This window comes from Phalacrocorax carbo, chromosome 20, assembly GCF_963921805.1.
Source record: "Phalacrocorax carbo chromosome 20, bPhaCar2.1, whole genome shotgun sequence".
In the NCBI taxonomy this organism is placed as follows: Eukaryota; Metazoa; Chordata; class Aves; order Suliformes; family Phalacrocoracidae; genus Phalacrocorax; species Phalacrocorax carbo.
In genome coordinates this window covers 6,154,735-6,160,734 of record NC_087532.1, presented here as the reverse complement: position 1 = coordinate 6,160,734, position 6,000 = coordinate 6,154,735, and positions in this window count along the sequence as shown.

The window sequence follows — 6,000 nt, the reverse complement described above, 5'->3', positions numbered from 1 at the left end:
GGACAGAATGCACCGGAGTGCACAGTATGACCACAGAGGATTGAACACAGGGCAGACGCAACGCCCTGCCCATAGGAAGGAGGCTTGGTGCAGTTGCTGTGGATGCTTTCTGGTAGGAGGGTAAACATGTGTGAGATTGTAGGATGTAACTGTGTTGGATGTGGTTGTAAGCAGTCCCTGTAAAGCAGATGAACATGTCTGTAGATGCCAGAACATGCTTGTTCTTGCATTATGGGAGTATCCAAGATGTGCATTGTATGTGTGTTAGTCGGTCCAGGGGTAGGGGTGTATGTAGGTGACGTGCTCTACATTAGCACATGTGCATACTGACACACGCAGCCGTCCTTGAGCCAAGCCCTAATTTCTAATAGACTTGTCCTCTGTGGGTGATGACAGAGCCTCTGCCTAAGAAAAAGAGATGTTCAGCTTGATTCTTCTGGGCAGCTAATGAGCCGCTTCTCTTCTCTCCATCTTTGTCCCCGTGCTCCTCCCTGAGCTCCAACAGCACTTTGCGTGTAATGAAGAGATAATGCCATAATGACTGTATATGTTACACTCAGCACAGTCATAATGCCTTGGAACAACTAACTGCCACTGTGCAAGGGCTTTAGCAACTCAGCTGGTCACGTCCAGTTAATGCAAAGCCCTGTATGTCTCTCTAGGCACAGGGCCAACTCAATGGACCTTCATCGTGCAAAACAGAATCAAATCTCGCACTGCCAGATGTCCCAAGCTTTACTGCCCCACAATTTTCCTCCAGCCATGGGGCAGGAATGCAGTCCTACAGTCACAACCCGTACCAGTCACTATGGTTGGCTGTGATTCCTTATGAGCTGGAAATTCTCCTGAGGCCTCAAGAATAAAAATACCACTAACCCTGGCTGGAAGCATAATGAACAGGAAGAAAGATTGATTGCTATGGCGGTAATTAAGTGAGAGGCTTTGATAGCCTCATAAGTCGCAAGAGCCAAACCAGAGTCCTGATGTGGAATTAGAGTGGCACAGCCTCCCTCTCTGCACCTCGCCACCTTCTCCTGTTAGGGACAGCACCTTAGGATTCTCAGCACGCAGCTGCCCTGCTCCAGGCTTTATAGGCTACAAGTCATTTTAAGGGGAAATGGAAGAAATGAGCTTCCCACAGATGAGCATGACAGGAGGCTCAGGGACTGACGACATGTGGAAGGAGCAGGAATTGGCAAGCTGCCTCCCACCCTGTGCCTCACCTGATTATAAGGTGTCTCTACACATTAAGCATAGCATTGCATCCATTTATAGTCTGTGAACAGTGCCTCATATCCAGGGCAGGAGGGCATGGGGAGTGGGGGAGGAAGACAGAGGGAATAATTATCCACCAAGGACTCGAACCCAATGAGATTTACACCCTTCCTCAGTCATAAACATTGCTGAGAGCTCTAGAGAGAAACACACTTGCTCGGCAGAGGCAAATGCTGTCTGCCAGCCTACAGATGCTCAGCTACCCTGCATGCCAGTTCCCTAAGGATAACCCAGTTCTCAAAGGGGATGCAGCTTTCTCCATCCCACTCCTCTCCCATTTGCATGCAGAAGTGATGTCTTCATTGGATATCTCTTTCACAGTATAAGTGGTGTCCCTGAGGAGACCAAGACATGGTTTTTTTCCCCTTACTATAGCTAGTTAAGGCTACTGCTCTGCCTGCCAGCCCCTCCATTTTGCAGCACAGCCACACCGACATGTTCCCACATGATGGAATAGGACACCACCATCCCTCTCCCCCAGCTCCTCCTCTCAGCCGGCTTGCCACATGTAGTGCCTCTGTGCTGGAGTGGCCGACTGTGACAACAGAAAACCAGGATCCTCACATACCTCTCAAAAGAAGACATTTCCAGGCTGGCTGGCAAAGATCTCAAACATTATCACAGCAACTTCCTTTACGAGCCTCTCTGCCATCTCCCCCAGCTCTAATATTCTGGTTCTAGTAATTCACAGCCCTTTCAGTAAACACTCTCTTGTAGGCTGTAACTCATATTTTTCCTGGGGCTCATGGGAAATACATGGGTCATGGGAAACAAAATTTGTGCCAGTCCTTGAGCTTGCACTGAAATCAGGATAAACTCAAGACAGACAGAGCCCTTCCTATCCCTCTGAGTCTGCACTCAGCCTCACACCACTGTTCACACACCTTGCCCTCCTCTTCTGCTTCAATCCCACGCAGAAATAGGACTCCTCAGCCTATCCGACCCTTATCTCTTAGCACACAATTCCTTTTCCTCAGATTTGTCCAGATTTGGCCTCTATTCCACTGTAACATTTTTACCTACTATTTTAAGTATGTACATGTTAAAGGTTTTTTTCTTCTTAGAAGTGATTCAAGAAATAACCAGGAATATCCCCCTACTCTACAAGTTCCATGGGAGGTGATAGCTCCTCACAGTGAGGTGGGGGAACAGAGGAAACAAGAACTGCTTTATCATGCTCCTTGCTCTGGCACTAGCATTTTCTGTATATCTAGCTACTTCCTAGGGCTGCCTCAGTTTCCCCACTGTGACTGCCTCACAGAGACGCTGGTGAGGCTGAGTCATCTGACATACATAAAAAACCAAGCTCTTCAGATGAGAGGAGCTAGAGAAGGGCACAATCATATTGTGACATGATGCCTTTGAGCTTCCTAGTAACCAGACAACGGCTCAACTAGCAAGATCCGATTTTAACTGATGTCTGAGCCAGACCGGAGGATTCGCCTGTATCATCATAACTTCACAGTGCCTTTTCCTCGGTTTGTTTGCAGTACGTTCCCTTGACCACGATGTCTGACCTTAGCACAACCCCGCTTCAATCTCTGTCCATCGCACATCGTTGGCCTTGAAACTCAGATCACCAGGGGTGACAGACATATCCGGAGAGTGACAGACTACCAGAGTCAGCAGAATGCAGCCTGTTGCCATGGAAATCCAAGCCCCCTTTTCAAGCATCTGTGCAGCTCAGGGGAATGTGGCCAGCTCCCACTGTGAAAAATCTTTGTAAAGAGTCCCGTGGAGAGTTGGTTTTGTATCCCACAATTGCTCTTTGCTCCCCAGCCCAATTACATGTTCTAGCAGGAAACGTCGGACCACAGCTTGGCTCAGGATGTTATGACGTCAAGGCGCATTGTCTAACAGACGAGCCTGCAACCAAGGACACGATTTTCTAGTACAAAAACTCTGCAAGAAAATTTCAGATATTTTTTTTTTTTAAATATTGGAAGAGATCTATTTCCACTGCTAGGCCACAGGGCAACACCAGGTGACGCCACTCAACAGCATCCTTTTGGGACATCTCTTACCTGAACATGCGTAAGTGAGATCTTGGAGGCTTATTTATTTGTCCACTACATTGATACGTTTTTTTGGGGTGTTGACAAAGGCATTGTCGTAGGTGTGATATGCAAATAAATAAGTAAAATAAAACCAAACACTAGGACAGAGGGGTGCTGATGGAAAATTCCAGGAAACAAACCAACATTTTTGGCTACAGCATATTTTGTAACTGCAGAAAATGCAAGCAGAGCATGGGAGTCATTAACAATTTCTCTATCATTTCCAAGCTTCTGTCATGTGCGCACATCACCACTTACACATATATGGGCAGTATTACTCAGTATTATGACCATGAATATTTCTTTACATGCATTTCTTTACAAGTTCAGGATATTGCATATCAGCTGTGTGAACTGCATATATATTGTCATGTGCTTGAAGGCAAACATGCATGCTGCTGTGTCTATATATGCACGTGTGATGCTCACCAGGGCATAGGCATGATGCTCGTGAAAGGAGATTACATTCCCTTCAAAGATGTAGTCACTTATGAAAAAGTTTTGTCAAGCCTAATTACCTGCACTGTTTTCCCCATTAAGTGACTTTGCATCTCCAAGCTTACTTTCCCAATTGCATTGATCCTTTTGGTTCTTATGAAATAACAGGTATTTATGTGAGGCTGCTGCTGGTGGAGGCTCCTGGTAGGAGCCAGGTAATGAGCACTAGGAGCATGCCTGGGCTTTCAAAGCTCCAGACAGCTTCATTAGCCAAACAAAGGCCACCCATCCAGAGCTGTACAAAGAGGACAGGGGTGTGATGTAGAAGAGCTCTAGCCTGAGACTGAAGACAACAGTTCTTCATTACAATATTGTACATGCGGCCCTCTGGGAGTGGCCAGTTGTTCAAGGAGATGTGATAATAAGCTCTCCAAGGATGCTGGCTTTGTGATGTCCAAAACATGGACATCTGAGATCCTCCCCCAGCAAAAGCTCATGACAAAACACCCTCAAGACTCTTCCTTTCAGGCTTCCTTTCAGAAGCTCTGAAACACACTTGAAAGTCTAGTTCAACATGCCTGGTTTCTCATGCAGTTTCTTACACCACAGTTAAGCAACTGTCAAACACTGATGTAAAGGATGACTGATACCTTTCATCATCAGTGGCCCAAAGCCCTCCCCAAACAGCACTGCACCCAAGAGATACACCACTATTTATTGAGGATACCCCCTGAAATCCACGGTTTATGCTATAAAATTCCCCTGCCTAGCAGTTTGAAAAGTTCCTTCTAAACTTAGCCATGAAAATCTCTCACAATCCAAACAGCCTCCCCAGAGAAGAAAGAGATTTACTTCCTGTTTGTCTTTCTTTTTCCAGTGAACTTAAATGACTATAAACATGACAGGCACAGTAAAACCCAGTAAGTGCTCTATTTCTTTTCATCTTCCCACCATTGCCACTAAAAATATCGCCCTGAGTCCTGGGGGCTAAGTGCCAAGTTAAAATAAAGCGCTCTCTGGCCTCGGGATCTGGGTTCTCCAGAGATCACAAGAAATCTGTGGTGGTGGGTGAGAAGGAGGGAGGGAGTCAGATCCAGGGACACCAACAGGAAATATTTTCACACTAAATTTCACACTCCCTCCCATGGATTCCAGTGAACAGTTATTTCAATGCACCCTAGAGGGTCACCGTAAAGACAGATCATCTCATCCCACTCTCTTGAACATCTCTGTAGCTCTAAAGGCTGTATATCAGTGTGGGAAACCTTGTTTGTTTTTCCTTCCCTCACTCCCACCCCCCTCTGCTGCAGTGCTTTTCTGGGTAATCCCAGGGGAAATAATTCTGGAAAAGAGGCCAGAAATTTAATCAAAAGCTGCATCAGTGAATAATTTGTTTCACTGGGAGCCAGGAGGAGGCTTGGGCAGATGAGCCGTGGGACAAGCAGCGCTAAGGGGACTGCTCAGGATTCACATGCAAGTCTCAGCCCCGTCACACAACGTTCTTCCAGGTGTCCTGGGCCTGCTGTTGGGTGGGTGAACTGAGAGCCCAAGCTGTGGCTACAGGGTACACTTTCTGTGCCAACAAAGACTTTTGCTCTGAGCTCAACTGCAGCAGAGGGAGTGGGTTCATGCTGGACACGAGAACCCTAGGCAGCCCACGCCCAGACACAGCGCTAGCCTGAGATGGCAACTACAGAATGTCAGTCTTGACAAGCAATAATTTACATCCTGAAAACAGATGGAAAATCAAATACCACAAAAATCCTCCTGAACCTAAACTCTCCACCTAAAAAGTATCAAGTTGGGTCAATCAATATGTTTCTTTGCAATAATTTTAAACCAACTCATTTTATGTCAACCTTTAAAAGATGTATTTACTTTCTGGGGTAAATTAATTTCTTATTTGAAAGCATAAATTTTAAGTGTAAAAAGAAAGGATTTTCAATAATTTATAATTTTTTTTAATTAAAAAGTCCTATTTACTCCTTTTCCTGCAAATCACAGCTTCTTTTCTCCACAGTACTACCCTACTATGGGAAGGGATTTGGGGTCTCCAAACTAGGGCTTCAAACCTCCATGCAAACCCTCTCGCAGTTCTCAGAGGATGTGAATCTATGCCTAGTCATTCTGTAGGCATGCAGGCAGAGTCACAATGATTTAATCTCGTAATTTTCTTCCCCAAAGAGCTTGGAGCATGGGACTCTGCTCATAGGTTTTCATACAGTTAGGG